General features: G+C 48.4%; 1 long non-coding RNA gene across 1 annotated transcript; it reads right to left on the minus strand.

Annotated features, from left to right (window-relative positions):
• Positions 1–17,783: 17,783 nt before the first annotated feature.
• Positions 17,784–20,408, minus strand: LOC144578816 (uncharacterized). Its single transcript, XR_013525250.1, has 3 exons — positions 20,210–20,408; positions 19,137–19,413; positions 17,784–17,921 (listed from the first exon to the last, which is right to left on the minus strand). It is a non-coding gene; the product is annotated as an uncharacterized LOC144578816 (long non-coding RNA).
• Between the last annotated feature and the right edge of the window lie 826 nt (positions 20,409–21,234).

Raw genomic sequence — 21,234 nt, forward strand, 5'->3', positions numbered from 1 at the left:
TACTTCATTCGTAACCTGCTGGTGCCAGAGTTCACTTCACTTCCAGAGCAGTCTGTGCAGGGGCAGGGAGTCCTGGAACCCTCTGTGCCCCAGACCCCAGTTCTCAATTGTTTGGGTCATGAGCCTCTTTAAGAATCTGATGAGGCTGGCTACAGTGGCTCACACCTATACCAGCACTTTGGGAGGCCAAGATGAGAGGATCACTTGAGCCCAGGAGTTTGAGACTAGCCTGGGCAACCTAGGGAGACCCTGCCTCTACAAAAACAAATTTTTTAAATTAGCCAGGTATGATGGCATGTGCCTATGATCCCAGCTATTCAGGAGGCTGAGGTAGGAGGATCACCTGAGCCCAGGAGGTTAAGGCTGCAGCAAGCCGTGACTGTACCACTGCATTCCAGTCTAGGCAACAGAGTGAAATTCTGACTCCAAAAGAAAACAAAAATTCTGATGAGAGCTAGACAATAACTTACAGACCACATGCAATGACATAGTTTCTGTTGGATACACCTTCGGGAGACCTGTGGGTCCCCTGCAGTGGGATCCCCTAATTCTCTGACTCCCCCTCCCCTCTCTATAGCACTTTCCTCTGTTTGCTGCTGTCAGGACAGGAGGCAGCAGAGGCTAGCACAGGCCAGTCGGCTCATCTGTAGGTGTTCTGCGGTGAACCCGCTGTGCCTGTGTCACATACCAAGGGCATGACTAAGGGCTACTAATGCACAGTCAGAAGTGGCCCAGCCTCGGCCCTCACCTCCTCCCAGGCTCCTCTGAGCCTCAGTAGAAACTATAGCCAAGTAGTGAGGTCTCCGGTGGACATCTGGACCTGCAAGCCATCCAGAGCACTGCCCTTGGCAGCAGCGAGACGGTCAGGTCAGCGCCTGGGTCCTTCCCAGCTCAGGCACACTTTTTGCCAGAATGGGAGCTTCTCAGGCCAGGGCCTCTCTTGTCAGTGCAGACATTCATGCCTGGCACCAAGTCCAGCAGGCGGGGAGGAGACTGCCAACCACAGCTGTTCAAGTGGGGGCTTCCTCTCTGCCCTATGAGGCCCTCTCAGCCTTGATGACATCGCTCAGGGGCCTTCTATCTCTGGGACACCAGAGATAGGGACAGAGAACTGGGAGCAAAAGCAGTCATGTGTGCTTGGACACGATGAGTACCCACAGGAACCAGAGGAGCAGACGGGAACAGGTGGGGACTACAGCCCAGGACCAGCCAGGGGGGCTTCTGTAGCGCCTCATCCTGTCCCCCCTCCCTGTGCCTCACTGCTGGGAAAACAGCCACCCTTGACCACCTGCCCACCAGCCCCTCCCGCAGAAGACACTCTGAGAAGCAACTGCTAGAATTTTCTCAGAGCTAATAGCAGTTGCTGGCTGTCTCCAAAGCACACTCAGCTGTCCTTGGGGCTTGGCCAGCCCCACACTTAGGAGGGACAAGGCCCACAGCACACAGGCTCAGCTCCGCAGTGTAGGGCTTCTTTCCTGAGACCTCCCCAAGCCTCCTTCCAGCATGCCTTTCTGTTTTTGGATTATTCACTTTGCAATTGTGTAGTCAAAAGTCATCTTGACAATAGAGCATTCTCCCAAACTGGACTTACTCAGGGTCTGTGCTCTGAGGGTGATACCAGCAGGGCTGCTGCCTGGGCACCTCCAAGCAGTTTTGATACAGCCCCCATGGACCCTCACCTCAAGGAGGATGGGACAGCCTGGGGAGCCTGGGCCTGGATTCACGGCAGGCCCCACGTGAGTCCAGCCTGCTCCAGCTGACTCTTTCTGGGCCTCCATTTTCTTGTCTGGGATGGGAGGAAATGATTCCCCCAGATCATATAATGATCATGTTTATGCCAGATCATTGTTCCTAGGATTTCCCCCAGACATCCACGTGGCTGGGAGAGGAGCAAGTTCTCCAGCTCCCTGGGACTCTCAGGAGTTACGCATGCCACCACCAGCCCTCCCATGAAGGCTGTACCTTGGCTATGCCTCCAGGGTGGGCCAGGCTGCAGGCTTTCACCCCAGCTGGTGGGAACTGGGGTGAAGGAGGCCAATTCAGGCGAGTCCTCTTCACCATGAGCCATCCTCTGCTGGCCTGATTTCCTGATCAGTGCTATATAAGCCTGAGCGCCTGAATCCAGAGCCCACCCTCCACTTGGGTGGGAGCATGGCTGCTTCCTGTCAGCCCCAGAGGTTGTGACTGGGGCCAGAGAGTCTCCTGCAGCCTGAATCACTGTCCCAGCCTGCCCACCCCCCGGCCTCCTATGCTCCAGGCAGGTGTGGCTCTCCCTGTGGCAGATCCCACTCTGTCAGGGCCTCTGCGTCCTTCCGCCTGGGGCAGGCCTGGCCTCTGAGGGTGGGTAGAGGGGGAAGCAAGGGGCATTGCAGCCACAGCTGCTGCATCAGGAGGAGCCAGGAGTACTGGAGGCGAGTCTAAGGCACAGCAGGAATCCCAGTGTTGATGTTCAGCACATGCAGTGTCCTTGTCTTGCCCCAGCTACAGGCTCCATGTCCAAAAGCACATGGAGGGAGAGCAGAGGTTTCTTAGGGACAACAGCTGAGGCCGGGCCGGTGTGCTGGCTTGCAGGCTCTGAGGCTGGGAAGCGGTGACGTCATGCTGCTGCAGCCTCCTGCCCAGAGAGCCTGCTAGCGAATGGCCCACAGCGGCTGCATCCCTGGCCAGCCCTCTCTCACTGGAGGCCTGGACTCACCCCTATCAGAGGGGAGCACTCCCCCTCTGCTCTGTGCTCACTTTCTGGCTGCCTGGCAGCACAGTGGCCACCTCCCAGGAACCTGCTGGGGCCTCAGGGCAAGTGGAGGAAGAACCAGGGGCCCTTGGTGATATGGCCTGGAGGTGGCCTTAGCTGGCACTGGCCACTGAAGTTGGGCGGACACCAGCCCCTCCACCCACTGGAAGATCTCAGGCACACCTGCCCAGCCAAAAGCAAGTAGGCTAGGGGGTGGGGGGTGCCAGAGAAACCACAGGAAGAGATGCCAGGAGCTATAGAGACAAGAGGAGTCCACAGCCCAGTCTGGGGCAGAAACTTGGAAGCCAGGGCAGCCATCTAATTAGAAGGGACAAGGAACAGAAGCCAGCTGTGGGCTTGGCAGTTTGCTGGATAGAGAGACTCAGGACGCACCTTCTGATGGGATCATAGGGTCTCCGTAATGCATTGGCCACAGGTGGATGAGGAAGAAGGCACCTCAGGGCTGTTGTGGAAGTCCCAGAAGGGCTACGCCACCCCCATGGCTGATTTTGAGCCCCACCCCACCTGGTTCACAGACTGTGGGCCCTTGTCATGTCATCTGTCTGGGCCTTTTTTAAAAACATTTTTTATTTTGAGAAAATGTGCATACAATTTATGCATGCACTTGTAAGAAATGATACAGAGAGGACTCACGTACCCTTTACTCAGTTTCCCTCAGTGACAACATCTTTCAAAACTACAATACAGTATCACAGCCAGGATACTGACATCCATAGAGTCAAGGCTCCTTACCACCAGGAGCCTTCCCAGCCACACCCACTTCCTTCCCTCCCCAGCCCTTCGATCACCCCTGGCAGCCACTCACCACTTCTCCATTTTTTCAGTTCTGTCATTTCAAGAATATATAAATGGAATCATTGCATTGTGTAACTTCCTGGCATTGGCTTTTTTCACTCGGCCCAGGTCCCTGTAGCTCTATCCAAGCTGTCCCATGTACCAGCAGTTGATTGCTTTCTAATGCTGAGTAGGATTCCATGGTGTGGATGCAATACAGCTTGACCATTCACCCACTGACGGCTCTCTCGAGAGCTCCCAGTTTGGGGCTACTATGAGCTTTTGTTTACAGGTTTTTTGCGTGACTACACTTCTTCATTGGTCTGAGATAAATGCCAGGGAGTGCAATTGCTGGGTCACATGTCAGTTGCATGTTTAGTTTTATAAGAAACTAACAAACTGTTTTCTGGAGTGGCTTTAACATTTTACATTCCCACCAGCAACATATATGTGATGCAGTTTCTCCACAACCTTACCAGCATGTGGTGTTGTCACTGTTTTTTATTTTAGCTATGTTGATGTGTATACAATGATATTTGCATGCAATTTTACCTTGTGTTTCCCTAATGAGTAATGATAGCAAACATGTTTTCATGGGTTTATTTATTACCTGTGTGTGCTCTTATATGAAATAACTCTTCATATCTTTTGCCTGTTTCCTAATGTGCTTGTTTGTTTGTTTACTACCGCATTTTGAGAGTTCTTTATTCTAGATGTTAAAAGCCTTCAGCGGATATGTAGTTTGCAAATATTTTCGCCCAATCTGTAGCTTGTCTTTTCATTCACTTAACACACTCTTTCACAGAACAAAAGCTGTTAATTTTAAGAAAGTCCAATTGTTTTTTATGTCAATTCTAACAACCTAGATAGTTCTAGATCTCAAAAATTTTCTGCTACTAAAAAAAAAAGTTTATACCTTTACAATTACATTTGTGATCCATTTTGAGTAAGTTTTTGTATAAGGTATGAGTTCGTTATTTTTGCTATGATGTCTAGTGGCTCCCACATCATTTGTTGGAAAGGCTGTCCCTCCTCTGACGAATGGCTTTGGTACCTTTGTGGAAGATTAGCTGGGCTTTAACATTTTACATTCCCACGTGAGTGTTTCTGAGTTCCATTGATTATGCATGTCCATCCCTCTGCCAATACCCCACTGTCTTGATTAGTAAGCTTTAATTTCAAACAGTGAGTCCTCCCACTTATTCTTTCTTCTCAAGATGGTGTTTGCTGTTCCTTGGTCCTGGGTGTTTCCACATAAAGTCTATGGAAAAATAAGCTTGTCTATATTCACAAAAATTATCGCTAGAATTTTGACAGTACCACATTAAACCTATAGAATTTGGGAATAATTGACATCCTTAAATGTTGAGTCCTGTACATGTTTTGTTAAGTTTATAATGAAGTATGTCAGTATTTTTTGAATGATTGTAAATGATATTGTATTTCTAATTAGTTTTCACCCCTTCTTTGTTAGTGTGCAGAAATGAGATTGATTTTTGTGTGTCAATCTTACATACTGCAACTTGCTAAACTCACTTATTAGTTCTTTTGCAGACTCCTTGGGATTTTCTACAGAGGCTATCATGTCATCTGCAAATAGAGACAGTTCATTTATTTCATTCCAATCTGCATGTCTTTTATTCATTTGTCTTGAGGTATTACAGTTGGTAGAACTTCTAGCAGCCTACTGCACAAGAGAGGTGAGAATGAACACTTTTCTTGGTACCAAATTGTAGGAGGAATGTATTCAGTCTTTTACCATTAAGTATGACGTTAGCTATAGGTTTTTACAGATGCTCTTTATGAAGTTAAGGAAATTCTCCTTTATCCCAAGTTCTCTGAGAGTTTTTATCATGACTAGGTGATGAATTTTGCCAAATGCTTTTCCTGCATCAACTGATAGAATCACATGACTTCTCCTCTGTAGCCTATTGGTTGGTGTATTACATTGGTTTATCTTGTAATACTGAACCAACCCTGCATACCTGGGATAAATCCCAACTGGTCATAGTGTGTAATTCCTTTTAAATGTTGCTGAATTTGATTTGCTGATATTTTGTTGACAATTCTTGTGCTGAAGTTCATGAGAAATGTTAGTCTGTACTTGTATTTTCATGCATTGACTTTGTCTGGTATTGGTATCAGGCCTAGCCTCATAAAACGAGTTGGCAAGTGTTCTTTCCTCTTCTATTTTTTTTAAAACAGATTTTGTAAAATAGGTGTTAGTTCTTCATAAATGTGTGGTAGAATTCTCCAACGAAACCATCTGGGCCCAAGGATTTCTTTTAAATTTCATACTCAATTTATTTAATTGTTACAAGACTGTTCAAGTGGCATGTTTCATATTGGTTGAGTTTTGACCATTTGTGGTTTTTGAGGAATTGGTTCATTTCTTCTACACTGTTAAATTTATGAGGGTAAAACTGTTTATCGCATTCCTTTGCTGTCTTTAAAATGGCTGTAAGATCTGTAATATCTCTGTTTTATTCCTGATATTGGTGATTTGAGTATTCTCTTGTTTTATCTTTGTGAAACTCGCTAGAGGTTTATTTTTTGAAGAACTAGATTTTTGTTTCCTTGTTTTTCTCTATTGTTTTCCTGTTGTCAATTTCACCAACTGTTGCTCTTTATTATTTCCTTCACTCTGCCATGCTCTGAGTTTATTTTGTGTTTCTTTCTCATGTTTCTTGGAGTAGTAATTTCAGTGATTAAAAATCTGAGACATTTTCTCTTTTCTAATGTAAGCTTTCAGTGCTGTACATTTCTGTTTCAGGCTTTTTTCATTTGAAAGTAGAAGGTTTGCATAGGCACATGAAGTAGAGAAGACAGATGTGCTTGAGAACGGGATCTGCTGCCTCTCAGCCTGCTCCCTGGGTTGGTTATTTCAACTCCCAGGGGTTCCACATCTAGAACCCGGCTGCTGTGCACAAGGCTGTGGGTTTCTGGGAAGACTAAGGCTCCTGCTTGGAGCAGACCTCAGCAAACAGCCTTTCCTCTCCAATCCTTTCTTTCTTGCTCCAGCAGTTTGATTCTGTGATTCACTTTAAAATAACATTGATTTTATATGATTACAAAATAAATACATTTTCATTGGCAAAAATTTGGAAAACACAAAAAGCTATCGATAAAATAACCTATCTGCAAACCTTGCCATTCCACCATGCCCAGACCTCTGCTCACTTTGGCAGGCACCCTCCTGACTTCCTTGATGTGAATTTTTTTTCCATAAGTTATTGGTGTGCAGGTGGTATTTTGTTACATGAGTAAGTTCTTTAGCGGTGACTTGTGAGATTTCAGTGCACCCTTCACCTGAGCAGTATACACTGAAGCATGTTTGGAGTCTTTTATCCCTCTCCCCCAACCCATTCTCCCCACCAATCCCAAAGTCCATTGTATCATTCTTATGACTTTGTAGCTTAGCTTAGCTAAGCTCCCACATATCAGCGAGAACATATGATGTTTTGTTTTCCATTCCTGAGTTACTTCACTTAAAAAAATAGTCTCCAATCTCATCCAGGTCACTGAAAATGCCGTTAATTCATTCCTTTGTATGGCTGAGTAGTATTCCATCATATATATATATACACACACACACACATATATATAATATGGTGTATTATATATGTGTGTATATGTATACCACAGATTTTTTATCCACTCATTGAATGATAGGCATTTGGGTTGGTTCCATGGTTTTGCTATAGTAAATTGTGCTGCTATAAACACACGTGTACACGCATCTTTTTTGAATAATGACTTCTTTTCCTTTGGATAGATACCCAGTAGTGGGATTGCTGGATCAAACGGTAGTTCTACTTTTAGTTCTTTAAGGAATCTCCACACTGTTTTCCATGGTGGCTGTACTAGTTTACATTCCCACCAGCAGTGTAGGAGTGTGTTCCTGACCACTCCAACATCTACTGTTTTTTGATTTTTTGATTATGGCCATTCTTGCAGGAGTCAGGTGGCATGGCATTGTGGTTTTGATTTGCATTTCCCTGGTCACTAGTGATGTTGAGCATTTTCCCATATGTTTGTTGGCCATTTGTGTATCTTATTTTGAGAACTGTCTATTCATGTCCTTAGCCCACTTTTTGATGAGATTGTTTCTTTTCTTACTGATTTGAGTTCGTTGAAGATTCTGGTTATTAATCCTTTGTCAGCTTTATAGATTGTGAAGATTTTCTCCCACTCTGTGGGTTGTCTGTTTCTCTGATGACTGTTCCTTTTGCCATGCAAAAGCTCTTTAGGTTAATAAAGTTCCAGCTATTTATCCTTGTTTTTACTGCATTTGCTTTTGGGTTTTGATCATGAAATCCTTGCCTAAGCCAGTGTCTAGAAGGCTTTTTCCAATGTTATCTTCTAGAATTTTTATAGTTTCAGGCCTTAGATTTAAGTCCTTAATTTTTGTTTTTCTGAAGTGCATGTGTATTTGAAACATTCAAACACTTAGCAGTTTCTCACTTCACTTAACAGTATTTCAATCTTTCTGTTACCAAATATTTTTTAAATATGACTTTAGCATATGTGGATATACCCTAATTCCACAGCTGATGTGTATTTAAGCTTTAATTTGTGTCATTATGTGTTGAAGTTTGTGAACAAATTCATACATCTTTGGGCATGTCTCTAATTTTTTTCCTTAAAACAGATTCCTAGAAGGAGAATTTTTGTGTCAAAGACTATGATCATTTTTAAGATTACTGCCTAAAAAATTTGTCCCCAAATCCACTCCACCTGGAAGTATGCCCTATGTGGAGTGTTCAGTTATTTTTTAAATATTGTATTTGCCTTTATTGTGGATGAAATGTTATATTTTATTGTTTTAACGTGCGTTCCATGCTAGTAAAGCAAGTGTGACTCTCAATGTCCAATCACAGGTGTAAAGAACAATCTTATTTCTCTCTTTCTATACAATCCCAAGCCCCCATCCTTTCCCTGGACCTTTTCTGTGGTCTGGGGGTCTTTTATGGAGACTTTCTATCTTCAGTGACCACCAGCCCTGGCTACCGCTGAGATCCTGCGGCTCTGGTCTGCAGACCAGAAACTATGAAAATGGGCCTTTCAGGTTTGCAGTCTTTGCTGCTCCCATTCCCTCCTTAGCATAAGGCCCTCCCGCCCCCATCTGCTATGCCCACCGCCCAGAGTCACAGGTGCAGCCTCAGCCCCTGGCAGCCCTCTTGGGCTCTACAAGGCCCCAGCCCCCTCTGCATTTCAGATGTTCTCCCTGTCCAGCCCAGGACATCCTTCATTCAGGGCATTGGGCTTTTTAGGGAGCAGCTGCCTCTGGGCTCTTCCCACTTGCAGAGAGGGCAAAACAAAACACAACATGCATTCTTGCTGCTCAGCCAGTCTCCTGGGTTCACAGGTTTTCCTCCCATGTGCCTCTCTGTTCTCCTGCTTTTTTGTGATTTATATGAGCTCTTTGTACAGGAAGGATGGTGTTCCTCCAGTTATAGTGTGTGTGGCAGTGGTTCCCCAAGGGAGGCGTTACTTGCCCTTGAACTTTGCCTGCGAGCTGTGCCTGTACATTGCTTTGCTTTTTTAATTTTGAAGTGAGTTGAAACCTCCTGTGTTTGTTTGCTTTCACTGTGCTTTCCTGATTGGAAAGGCTTTTCCACCCTCCCATTCAGCATCTTATGGTTTCTTTGTTAGCACTAGAACTCAATTGCTCTGGAATGCATTTGGGGGTTAGGGGTGGGGGCTCCCATTTTCTCACCAGGTAGGGTGTGCCCTGGCACCCTTTGGGTGGTGGCTCCATGGTACTGCAGGGCCCTGGAGAGCCCCTCGGCTCTGGCCCAGGGGCAGGGAGTTCCATTCAGCCTGTGCTTCCCACCTGGGCCTTCACCTCAATTGTGCTCAAGGCAGGTGGGGTGGGGGCCAGTGGGAAGGAGGCAGAGAGGGGCTCTGGAGCCTCATGCCTGTGGGGAGGGAGGCCATCCTTCTAGAGATGTCATGAGGGTTTGAAGGCACATTGGGAGGTGTACTCAGTCACCAAAATTAAATGAGGGACAACTGTACAGACAAGGAGTCTTCATCCCTGTTAGTTGGGGACACTGCTCCACATCTCCTCCGTATCCTGCTGTGGCAGAACCTGCCTTCTGGCCCTATGCAGCCCCGGCCCCAGTCCTGCTGCCGGCTCCCAGCACCACAACTGCAGAGGCTTCCTGGGCAGGGGTAGCTCCTGGCCTACCCCAAAGCAGAGGTCGGGCAGCTATCTCGCATCTGACATCTGCATAGGACTAAGAGATCCATCAAATCCAATTAGGGGAACAACTCCTTCCTGCTCTGTTTAGCCGACTAATTCAATAGCAGCCACCCAGGCCTGGGCCAGCAGAGGCACTCCCAAATCCAATGAAGGCCTCACTCCGCAGCCCCACTGCCAGCATCACCCAGGCATTTCACTCGCTCAGCACAGACCCAAGTCAGGCCCCAGCCACCCCCACCCCCAAGAACTCTCAGGGTCATGCTACTGCCACCAGGCCTCCCCCAGCAAGCATCCTTCCTCAAGGCTGCTGCCCTAGAGGGAAGGAAACTTGTAACCACAAAAGAGCAGGGAAAGTGCCACAGCCCCTCCAGGCCTGTTGTCCTACAGAAAGGCCAACAGCTGCTTTCCACATCTGGTAGAAACTCCTTCCTTGCTGGGGTGCTCTTGCTCTGAGCAACCCTCCGGGGCAGGTGGAGGGGCAGATGGAAGTCAACCAAGGGGCTTTTTTTGGGCAGGAGTGCAGGAGAGACTCTGTGCATGCTTGGGCTCAGGCCTCAGTAAGTCCTGCTGAAGGAGGGGATGGAAGAGCCTCCCTCATGGGCCTCCAGCTCACGGCTGTGTCCCGGATATCCTCTGCATACCTCAATACCCCGTTCTAGATGGGTTCCTTAACTGAGCTCAAGTCTTAGACCCATAGAGGCCTGGCATCTCCAGGTTCACTCAAGGGGATTACAGAGACCACCAAGCCCAAACCTACCCATCCAATGCTGGGATTCGAGGTCCTGCAAGGGGCTTAAGTCTGTCTGCAACAGGAGGCTCAGAGACATGATCCATTTATGACTCATTAAGGATAAGGCATTGTGATGCTTTATTAACTGCTTGATACACACGATCAAGGTTCACCTCAGCCTCCACCTCCTGGGCTCAAGTGATCCTCCCACATCAGTCTCCCCAGTAGCTGGGACCACAGGTGCGCACCACCATGCCGGGCTAATTTTTTGATTTTTTTGTAGAGACAGAGTCTCACTATGTTGCCAAAGCTGGTCTCTAACTCATGGCCTCAAGTGATCCTTCTGTCTCAGCCTCACAAAGTGCAGGGATTGTAGGCATGAGACACCAGGACTGGCCAATACCCATTTTATAGATCATTTGAATCGGGTGTTTTCCCTGTAACTCACTCAGTCCCTCTAAATTTCTGAGGCATATTCTGGAGAGAAGGTGTGGCATCACTGGTAGGGGTCTGCCCCCAGCACACTAGGACACCATTGGGCCAGGGTCTTGCTGTCCAAGCTCACTCAATCCATCACTCTTGAAATGATGTAATATGTACAGACAGCTTAGGATAAATAGTTCCATATCTTTGGCACCTTCTGTAAAAGCAATGAGTTGGGTTGTTTATTTATTTTTGCTTTGTCTGCAATTTGTTTTGTTGCTGTTGTTGATTTGGTTTGGTTTTAATTCAAAGTAATACCTGCATGCCATATATCTCAAACAGTATTAAATTACATGAAATGTGCACAGTGCACAGTAAAAGCCCACTCCCAATCTTTCCTCTCTCCCAGATGACTGCTCTTGACACTTTCTCATGCATACTCTCAGAAAAGCACTTATGCAAATTCGGCATGTGTGCAAATAGCATGATTTGCACACATGCTGAATTTGCTTCTGAGGTGTGCTGCATCTGTGACACCTTTTCTTAGGTGTCATGAGATGGACACCCACGTGTGGATGCATGTGTGGGCCACGGCTGACCAGCGCCCTGCTGTTGGCCCCTGCAGATGACGCTCCAGGAAATTGTACTCATCCAACTTTTACTTGGAAGATTTTGCAAATGTGTTCTTAGGATAAATTTCTGGTAGTACAACCCAAAACAATCTGGGCCAAACAGTCGGTGCAAGGAAATGTTTAAAGGAATCTTGCCAAATTGTTTTCAGAAAGATTTTCACATCTTTCAACAGAGTATGATGTTATCACCACTTTCCAATGAAAAAAGCATCTCATTCTATTTTGTGTTTATTTAGTTGTGTGTGAAGTCAAGTACTCATTTTTACATTTTTGTCCATTTCTCAATTAGGGTAACTTTTCTTATTGGTGCCTGAGAGCTATTAGTCCATTTAGGAAATATGGCCCCTGGCTGTCATATGTGCTGCAAATATTTCCCCCCGAATTTATTTGTTTGTTTATTTTATCATACCAAAGTCTTAGAGTTTGTAAACAAACATATTATCATTTAAAAATTCATTTGATTTGGGTTGCTTAGAAAGGTCTTTATTTTTAAAAATATCACGTTCACGTTTACTTCTAGTAATTTTATGGTTTCATGTTTTCCACTTTATGCCTGGAATTGATTTAGCATCAAATAACCTTATCAAAAGTAGCCTTATTTTTTCCTTGTGGGGGATCTTGGGTCACATCATTATTGAATCGTCCCTTATTGTCCCCATTAGTCTAAGGCCACCCCATTGCTTGTGAAGTTTCCATTGTGACATCTATGTTTGGACTCTGCCTTGTAAATTTCTTATGCAATAGCAAACCATCTTAACTGTGGTTATATAACAGAATCCATTTCACTAGCACTGTGCCAGCCTTTTAATGTCCTCCCTAGCAGTTTCAAGTTTTCTTTACATAGGTTCCACACACTTGTCAAGATTACTTCTTCTAGATGTTTTTATTTTATGTATTGCTTTTGTAAATGTAATCTTTTATTCCATTACATCTTTATTTAATCATGGTTTATGCATGGGAAAGCCCTTGATCTTTGCATGTTATTTTTGTTAGTAGCAACTCTGCAGAATTCTCTTATTTTCAGCCGAGTCTTTGGGTTTTGTTGGCCAGCCCTGTACCTGCGTGTGACCACCATCTTCTCTTCCTCTCTTCACCTGTGTCCCTGCCTCCAAGACAACAACAGGTCTCAGTGAGAGTTCTGCCATGCTCCCTGGCTGAGGGGGCTGCGTATCTGTGGGACTGCAGCCTTTGTTCTGGTGTCTGCTTGCATGCACCTCCCTCTTCTCTGTCTCATCAGGGTTGATAGCTATTGAACTGCCAAAGGTCTTTGCAGCATTTGTTTCTGTTTTTTATTCTTCAGGAGTTAATTTTAGTCATTTACATAGCTCTAGAAAATCATTTTTACCCAAGTATCCAAATATTCTGTCCAGCAGTTTGCAAGGCAGGCCCTAATGTGCCTTTTAGATTTCTTTGCCTCTGTGGTTCTTTCTCCCTACTCTTTTCTCTCGTGCCCCACTGCCACTCTGCTTTTCTTCCTCCGAGGTAGGAGAGTTCATCCCTTTGTTGCAAGGCAACAGTGACTTTCCTGTCTGACTTCCCCCAGGAGGGCTGCTGGGGATCTGTGCTTATCTGGGGTGGTCAGACTCTAGCCCAGTGCTGTCCAGGCTTGAGAGCCGAGTGGTTTCTCTGCTGATGAAAGGGAAGAAAGGGGTGAACTCCTGGCAGGGGACATGCTGAGGAGCATCCTACCATCCACTTGGGTCCTGGGGATAAGAGTTGAGTAGCAGTTGGAGACCCCTGGGCTCAGCAGACTCTGGCAGGCAGTGTGTGGGCCCTCTGAAGTGGCTCCCCAAAAACCTAGTGGTGTGTACTCCTGTTATAGCCCTGATGATAAGTAGGGAGGCTGGCTGAGGGCATGGGAATTGGTGCTGACTAATGAGAGGCCTGCCTCTAGCCCTGTGGCCTGAGCTCTGGGTGACTGTGTGACTCTGTCGGCATAGACACACCATGCACCTATGTTCATGGAGACTTTGTCACTGGCAAAGGTAGGGGCTTCTCAGGAGGAAGGGGGCAGATCCAAGCAGGGCAGCAGCAGGAGGGCTGAGGTCCCCCTGGGTCCCTGGGGAAGGGGCTGGAGGCAGCAGCAGGGAGACTGGGCTGTTCAGAGGGACCTGGAAAGATGCTGGATCCGACAGAGCCACTTTGGAGTCCACAAGTGATGTGGAGTGGGGGAGGCCCTCACCCCACCCCAGGCTTGGTCCCCTGAGCTCTCCAAAGCAGTTCCTGGTAGGCTGCAGCTGAGATGGAGGGCCTGAGGTGAGTGAGAGGAGCAGAGGGGCTGCAGTTTGAGGCCAGCCCACTGGGGCTCCAAGAAGGAAGGGGTCAGGCTCTCAGGACTGTCCACCCAGAGGCACCCCTACTGTTGGAATCACCTCCAAGCACTACTCTCATCCAGGTTCCAGAAGTGCCCCAGGTCCATGGGAGAGGGGAGAACGCTCTGCACACAGTGCCAGCCCCACCTCATTGGAGGGCTCTGTGTGCCAGGGTAAGGGGCTGATGCTGCACCCCCGCTGGGGTCACCTGCCAGGGCTCTGGATCCTCTCATAGGAGGCCAGGCCTGTGCCCAGTGGACAGAGGAGGGCATCTTCTTCAGCCAGGGCTCCAGCCTCCCTCCAGGCTGCGCTGGCTGGCCCTGGGCAATTTGAAAAGCCCCCTGGGATTTCCTGACATCTCAGGCCCAGAGCTGAGCTGAGCACAGCCCAAAGCCACCAAATGGGCCATCAGTCACTGAACCCTGGGAGTCTGCCCCTCCAGCCTCCCCTGCAGGTGGCATCGCCCTGGGAGCCCTGCACTCCAGAGCTACTTCCTACCTGAGGCCCTGCACCTCTGAGAGCCACCACACTGCACCTGTGCCAGCTCAGAGCCTGAATGAGGCACAGGCTTCTCCAGGCCTCCCAGGCCTCATGCTGCAGCCACACGACCTATTGTTCCATCACAGTCACCCCAAGAGGCAACTGGAAATGCCAGGGCTGGCATGTGGACAGACTGGCCAGTCCATAGGTCCTTTTGAGGTCCAGAGAAGAGACTATAGGGTCAGGAGCAGGAGAGACTCATGTTTGGGGCGAAGGGGTTCTCTATATATTTTCCTGGCACAGAAACCAGTTGGAACACTGCTGAGGACCCTGAGCAGGATTTGAGCCTGGGTGCACCTGCAGGGCAGGACGGAAGATACCACATGGCTCACCTGCCCCTGGAACGACATGCAGAGTTACTGTCAGGCCACATCAGCAGCACAGAGCCCAGTGTGAACACAGCAGAGACTACGAGTGGGTGGGAGCTGGCAAGCCACCTGCTGGCCAGGGATGCCTGTTAGAGGTAGCAATTCTCATTCAGAGTGGACCACAGCCTGATGATTCCTGCTTTCAGGAAGGGCCTGAGGCCATTTTTACCAGGCTGCCTGCAAGGATGGGGTGGAGGATTGGATCGATTGATTAACATTTCCTTTGGGGACACATCGCAGGCAGACAAGAAATTCCCAATGGCCTGATGGTCAGGGTCTCTTTTCCTCATATATCAAGGAGAGGAAGATGGATTCCCCACACTGACTGCCTGCCCAGCCTTCCTGCTGACAGCCACCACTGAAGGGCAGTTGATGGAGGTTGTGACTGTCCTTCCTGAGGCCTTAAAGCACAGGAGAACTCCAGGCGGAACAGATCCAGGTTAATGCAGCCCTCCTCAGCCTCAGATCCTCTGAGAGGGGCTGTTCTATAAATCTCTGCCAGCCTTGCTCCTGCTGGCAGGTAAGATTGAGGCAGCAGGAATGTACCCCAAGAAACAAAGCTGGTGGGGAGGTTTGGGGGGCATGTGGGCAATTGCCTGTCCCCACCAAGGGGGCTGCCTTTCTGTCTGGGTTGGGGGACAGCCAGGGCAGGCAAGGGTGGCGCCTGGGGTGGAGGTTGGTGTCAGAATGCCCAGGTGAAACTCTGACTCCCTCTATGTTATTTAACCTCTCTGAGTCTTCACCCTTGTCCATGAGACGGGGGTGATGGTGTGTGAAGAGAAAACCCACATGCCTGAGAACAGGGTGGCAAGGAGCTTGCAGCAGGTGGCAGAGGAGATGCACTTGTGCTTAGGTGACCTGAGGGAAGGAGTGCTGCGGCCGCAGGCATTGGGCTCTGCTCCTCAGAAGACCCTACAGGGCAGGTGGCTGAGCAGATCCCCAGAGTCAGAGCACCCAAGTGGGCTCTGGGGTCAGGAAAGGGAGTGATATGATTGGGGGCCACAGTGGGACACTTGAGCCATGTGTCCAAAAAGCCTCTGCACTCACAGAGCCCTTTATCTTGTGGGGTAGACCACTCTCCCACCACGAGGATTCTTCTGCACATTTCAGAGGGTGGAACTGCAAAACCCAGCTTCCATCTTCCTCTTCCCTTTCCTGGAACAGCACATGGTAGGTGTTCACTCATGCTGAGTGAATAGACAGCTAAGCAAGTGCTCACTGGCACCAAACTTCACTGAACTTCTCACATGCCACTGTGTATTGAATCTCATACATCTTGCAGAGCTTCGAGGTTATTAAGCACTCATGATCCTTCACTTTCCTTGCTTGTCCAGTATCCCTGAGGAATGCCGGGCACAGGCAAGCAGCATTGCTGTCACTGTTGTACAGAGCACAGGCTGCCCAACTACAAGGGCTGTAGAGAGCATCCAGGTGCCATAAGCACCAGAGGGGAGTCCCTGGCCTCGTGGTCAGAGACAGGTCTAGCGGAGGAAGGGAGATGGGGATGTTCCCATTCTCTGAGTAGAGTCCTTTTTTACTTATCCATTTTATTAGCATTAAAAAAAGAGACATAGGCTTGGGCCTTATTTATGCTCCTGTTTCTTTTAAAATTTTTAAATCAATGTGTACTCTTTAGTATTTCTTTACCTGCTTTTTGCTTTTCAATTTAAATACATTTAAATCTTTCTTGCTATTCAATTAATGTAAATGCTGAAAGACGATACACTTTCCTCTAAATACTGCTGTAGCTACATTCTACATGTTTTGCTGTAATTTCCTTTCCTACAATGCTGAAGGATTTGAAATTTCCATCTTGATTTCAGTCATTTAGAAAGACATGTGTAAATTTCCAAGCATACTTTTATGTAAGTACTTCTTAATCATTGACTTTCAATTTGTCACATGATCAGAGAGTGTGGACTATGTGATATCATTTTTAAAAATTTCATGAGACTTCCTTTCCTTTTACTTCTGAATTTTTTATCGCATTGAACTATCCATTTCTTTTTTCCGCCCCCCTCAGATGGCGTTTTGCTTTTGTCACCCAGGCTGGAGTGCAGTGACTCAATCTTGGCTTACTGCAACCCCTGCCTCCCTGGTTTAAGCGATTTTTCTGCCTCAGCCTCTCAAAGTAGCTGGAATTACTGGTGTACGCCACCGCACCAGGCTAATTTTGTATTTTTAGTAGAGATAGGGTTTCACCATGTTGGTCAGGCTAGTCTTGGACTCCTGACTTCAAGTGATCAGCCTCCCAAAGTGGCCCTGGGCTATCTATTTCTGATAAGAAAATGTTTTAAAGCTTACACTGAGGTGGCAAATTTATCAGTTTCTCTTTGCAGCAAGATTATGTTAAGTGTGCACAAGTTCATGGTTAGTGAGTCCTGCTGGTGAAGGCACTGCACGGCCCCTCTTCATCCTCATTACTGCTTCCTGGCTTGCATTCTGTTGTGTTCATCATTAGTAGTCCTATGGCAGCTTTTCTAATGTTTTGGTCTCGTATTTTCTGCATATGTCTTTTATTCCTTTGCCTTTTGCTATATTAATCTGGTTTTAGGTGCATCTGTGATGTCAATTTCATTCATGAGGAATCAAATTCTGCTCTGTTACAGGGACCCTAGCTAGTCTCAAATCCTCCGAAACAAAGAGCCTAGAAGTATGTATGCTCATGTCCATGTAATATACACCTCACACAATTCTTACACATACACTCACATATATATTTATACACTCACACATGTACAAATGACATACATTCACACTCACACATACACACCCACAAACACATATATACTCGCATATTACACTTATACCACAATATACACAAAAAAACACATATATACATGACATGCATTCACGCACTCACACATATACATATTTATACACACAACATACATTCATACATATACACTTGCACACACACACATGCACTTATACACTCATGCATATACACACATATGATATACATACATATGAACACATACACATGACATACATCACATGCATGCATACTTATACACACATGCTTTCACACATATACACTCATAAATACACAAGTATGCACCCAACACACTCAACTACACATACAATCACATCCACACACTCACATATACTCAAAGCAATTTTACTTTGTAGAAAATCTTAGTTTAAAAATAGCTGCAGTTCCTACCTGGGCATCAGGTAACCTGGAAGAGAGGAAAGAGAGGACTGTAATTAGTGAAATTCATGATTCTCAAAGGAGCCTTGGCAAGGGCTGGTTTCTAGTCCCTATGTAACCCTGGCTGAGGGAGACTCAGCTCTTAGGGGCCTTGGTTTTCCTTCCTAAATAGGGCTCACCAGAGGGTACCTCCTTCTGTGAAGCTGCCAGATACCCTGAGGGGAAGCCATCCTGAGCTCCTGTCAGAAGGGTATGAACTGCCCGGGTGGGGGCAGCATACCCTCCCCTCCTCCCCTCCTGGGTAAGGGGCTGAGTCTTAGGGCAAGTGGGCTCCCAGCTTATAGGTCAGCCACACCATGGACACCCAGTTCTGGCTCCAGGTGTCAAACAGGTAATTTAATTAAACAGAAATTCAGCAGCCAGCAACGTGACATCACAGTTTCTGGAAACAGAACTGTAGCCATAACTCCAGCAGCTCATTCTGTCCTTCAAGAGTTTAAAAAATATTAATGTGTTTCCTTCCAGTGCTGCAGCTCCATTTGATCACCTTCATGTAGCTCTGGTGGGTCAGGCCCACCTACTCGCTGGCAGCCCCTCCTTGCCTCTCTGTGGTCCCACCAGTAATTAAGCCTTTTAAGAGCTGGGGGAGCTTCAATATCAGTAATTCAATCTCCCCTGTTTACTGATCTCTGCCATTAGCCGAGTTGAAAGCAAAATGTTTTAATTAAAAAGATTGGCAATAAGTTGGTGTAATGCCATAATTTGCACAGGGCCCCTTCTAGAGGATGACTTTGCCCTGCCTCAGTTGCTATGACAACTAATGGACGTGATTGTTCCAGTGTGAGAAACAGCATGAGGAAGGGACAGGAGTGGGAAAAGGGGCCTCTGCAGGGGGACAAAGCGAGAGGTGGAAAGGCCAGGCCTCTCTGTGAGCTCCAGGGAGGTCTTGCTTCTTTGCTGCCATCCTTGTGGCTGGAAGAGTCCACACTCCCTGGCTAGGCAACGCAGTTGTGTCTCTTAAGTGCCCGAGCCAAGGATGGCCAGTGCCATCCAAGTTCAAAGGTCCAGTACAAAGCAGAGGGTGAGACTCAGCAGCCACTCACCCTGGAGCATGCAGGGGCCCCGCCTCTGAGCAGGGCAGCTGCACAGGGGCCAAGGTGGGCCTTGGGTAAACTTCAGGAAAATGCCCCTCACCTCCCCTCCCACACAAGGGCCAGGAAAGGGACACCTGCATGTCATCTGCTTTTGTGTGCTGAATGTCTGTTGGAATGCCCGGGGGCCAGGGTGCTGGCCTGGAAAGGAACTGGCTCGGGAGGTGAGCAGGCTACAGCGTCCTTCCAGGGCTCCCAGGCTGGAAAGAGCAGATGACAGCACCTGCTCTGGGTGCCCCACAGCCAATATTCACCCACTGCTCTGACCATAGGGCCAGGTCCTCCTGAAGAGGTTAGCCCTTTGTGGGAGCGAGCAAGGTGAGTCCTTGTAGAAAGGGACCGGGACATTTTGAGTCTTGACTTCCTCATCTGTAAAATGGGAGTGAAAGTGTCCTTCTCTCAGAGTCACTCTGAGGACTGATGAAAACCGAGTGGCGGGTCCAACGTCCTCTTCGGCTCTGCTGGTGGTGTGCCCTGAGGAGCTGTGGGGGCAGGGGCCCTGTCCAGTCAGCTGCCGTCTGCACCCAGGGCTACAGGGGCCACAGGGCAAGTGAGGGCTCTGAAAGAGCAGCACAAACAGCAGAGGGCACAGCTCCTGCTCCAGGGAGGAGATCAGGTCTGACCAGCCAGGAGCGGGTTTGGTATAGGGTGAAGTAGAAAACCGAACTCAAGTAAAATAGAAATGTGGAACAGGGTGCACTTGTGTGTCCTCCCACTACAGCATCGTGGGCTGCAGTGACCCCCAGTTGCCAATGCTGTGGCCAGGTCATCTGAGCCACAGCGCCATGTGCAGCAGGGACATGATGGCTCACCCTGCTGTCCCCTTTCCCCTGGGCTCACCCACCTTTTCTCACCCTGCCAGGGCAGGACACACCCTTGGGGGCGCCCCAGGACAGCCAGGTTTTGCCCCACAGTGCTCAGGAAGAATGACCTGTGGGTGGAGGCTGGGCCATTCTGGACAGTGTGCTGAGGTGTGAACCCAAAGGTGACAAGAGACACATGAGAGCAAGAGGCACCAGGTGCCATTCACTAGGCTCTGCTTGGGAAGCCCCTGGGGGTGGCAGACAGTAGACAGTGTCATGCTCTGACGTTCTGTGCCATGTAACCAGAGCCACCTCATTCCCATACCGGCCCCCAGATCAGTGTCTCCACCAGCGTTATCCACCACGGTGCAGGAACGTCGGCTCCTCCCCTCCTGAGAGTCTCTGGGCAACTTGGAGGCAGGCAAGCTGGAGGAGGCGCAGCTTCTGGAGCAGGGAGGCTGGGTGCTTTTGCTGGGGCGCCCGAGGGCCCGTCTGACCTCAGAGAGCCTCCTTATCAGCTGTGGGGAGGGCAATCGATCACGTGGCCGGCGCTGGTGTGGAAGGACAATAAAGCAGATATTGACCGTGATCCTAATCTGGCTAGCTGAGCCTCTCAGCCCCACAGAACACAGCTCACTGAATTACAGGTTCAGACGCGAGAGGAGCCAAGCCTGCTCTGAGGAGTGAGATAAAAACATGCCCTGGGTGATTCAATTTAATGCAACCATCACTCCCAGCGCCCATGATTTGCTAAGTGCTGGGGGACCCAGAGACAAAGGAGACAGAGTCCAGAATGTTCTGGTCTGACAGCAGGCACAGGGCCTCTCCCTGGTGGGGTCAGAAGGCTAAGAGGACATATGTCCTTGAGTCCCCTGGGCAGGGAAAAGCAGAGAGGTGTGTGCAGCTGCCTGGAGGAAACCCCAGGCCCAGCCAAGCTGTGGGAGCCAGGCCCTGACCAGCACCTGCTGCAGATGACGCCGCCTAGAGCCTTCCCACTCACTCCTCTGCAGATGCCTCTCATCTGCCTCACCAGGAGAGTCGGGGCATCCCAACTCTGTCCCTTGCCCCTTATGTACTGTCATCTAGCCTCTGCACAGCCAGTGCCACCATGGGCTGATGACAGCGACACCCTCCACCCACACACCAACCACACACTCCAAGCCTGCTGGAGGCCTGTGGCACTTAGTACCTGGGGGCCAGAAATGTTCCAAGACACAACCCAGATCTTCTCCCTGTCTAAACTTGCTCTTTCCTGCTGCTTGGGTCTAAAACCCTTTGAGAGCTGGGTGTGGTGGTTCACACCTGTAATCCCAGCACTTTGGGAGGCCAAAGTAGGAGGATCCCTTAAGCCCAGAAAGTGGAGACTACTCTGGGCAACATGGCAAGA

This window comes from Callithrix jacchus, chromosome 12 (assembly GCF_049354715.1).
Source record: "Callithrix jacchus isolate 240 chromosome 12, calJac240_pri, whole genome shotgun sequence".
In the NCBI taxonomy this organism is placed as follows: Eukaryota; Metazoa; Chordata; class Mammalia; order Primates; family Cebidae; genus Callithrix; species Callithrix jacchus.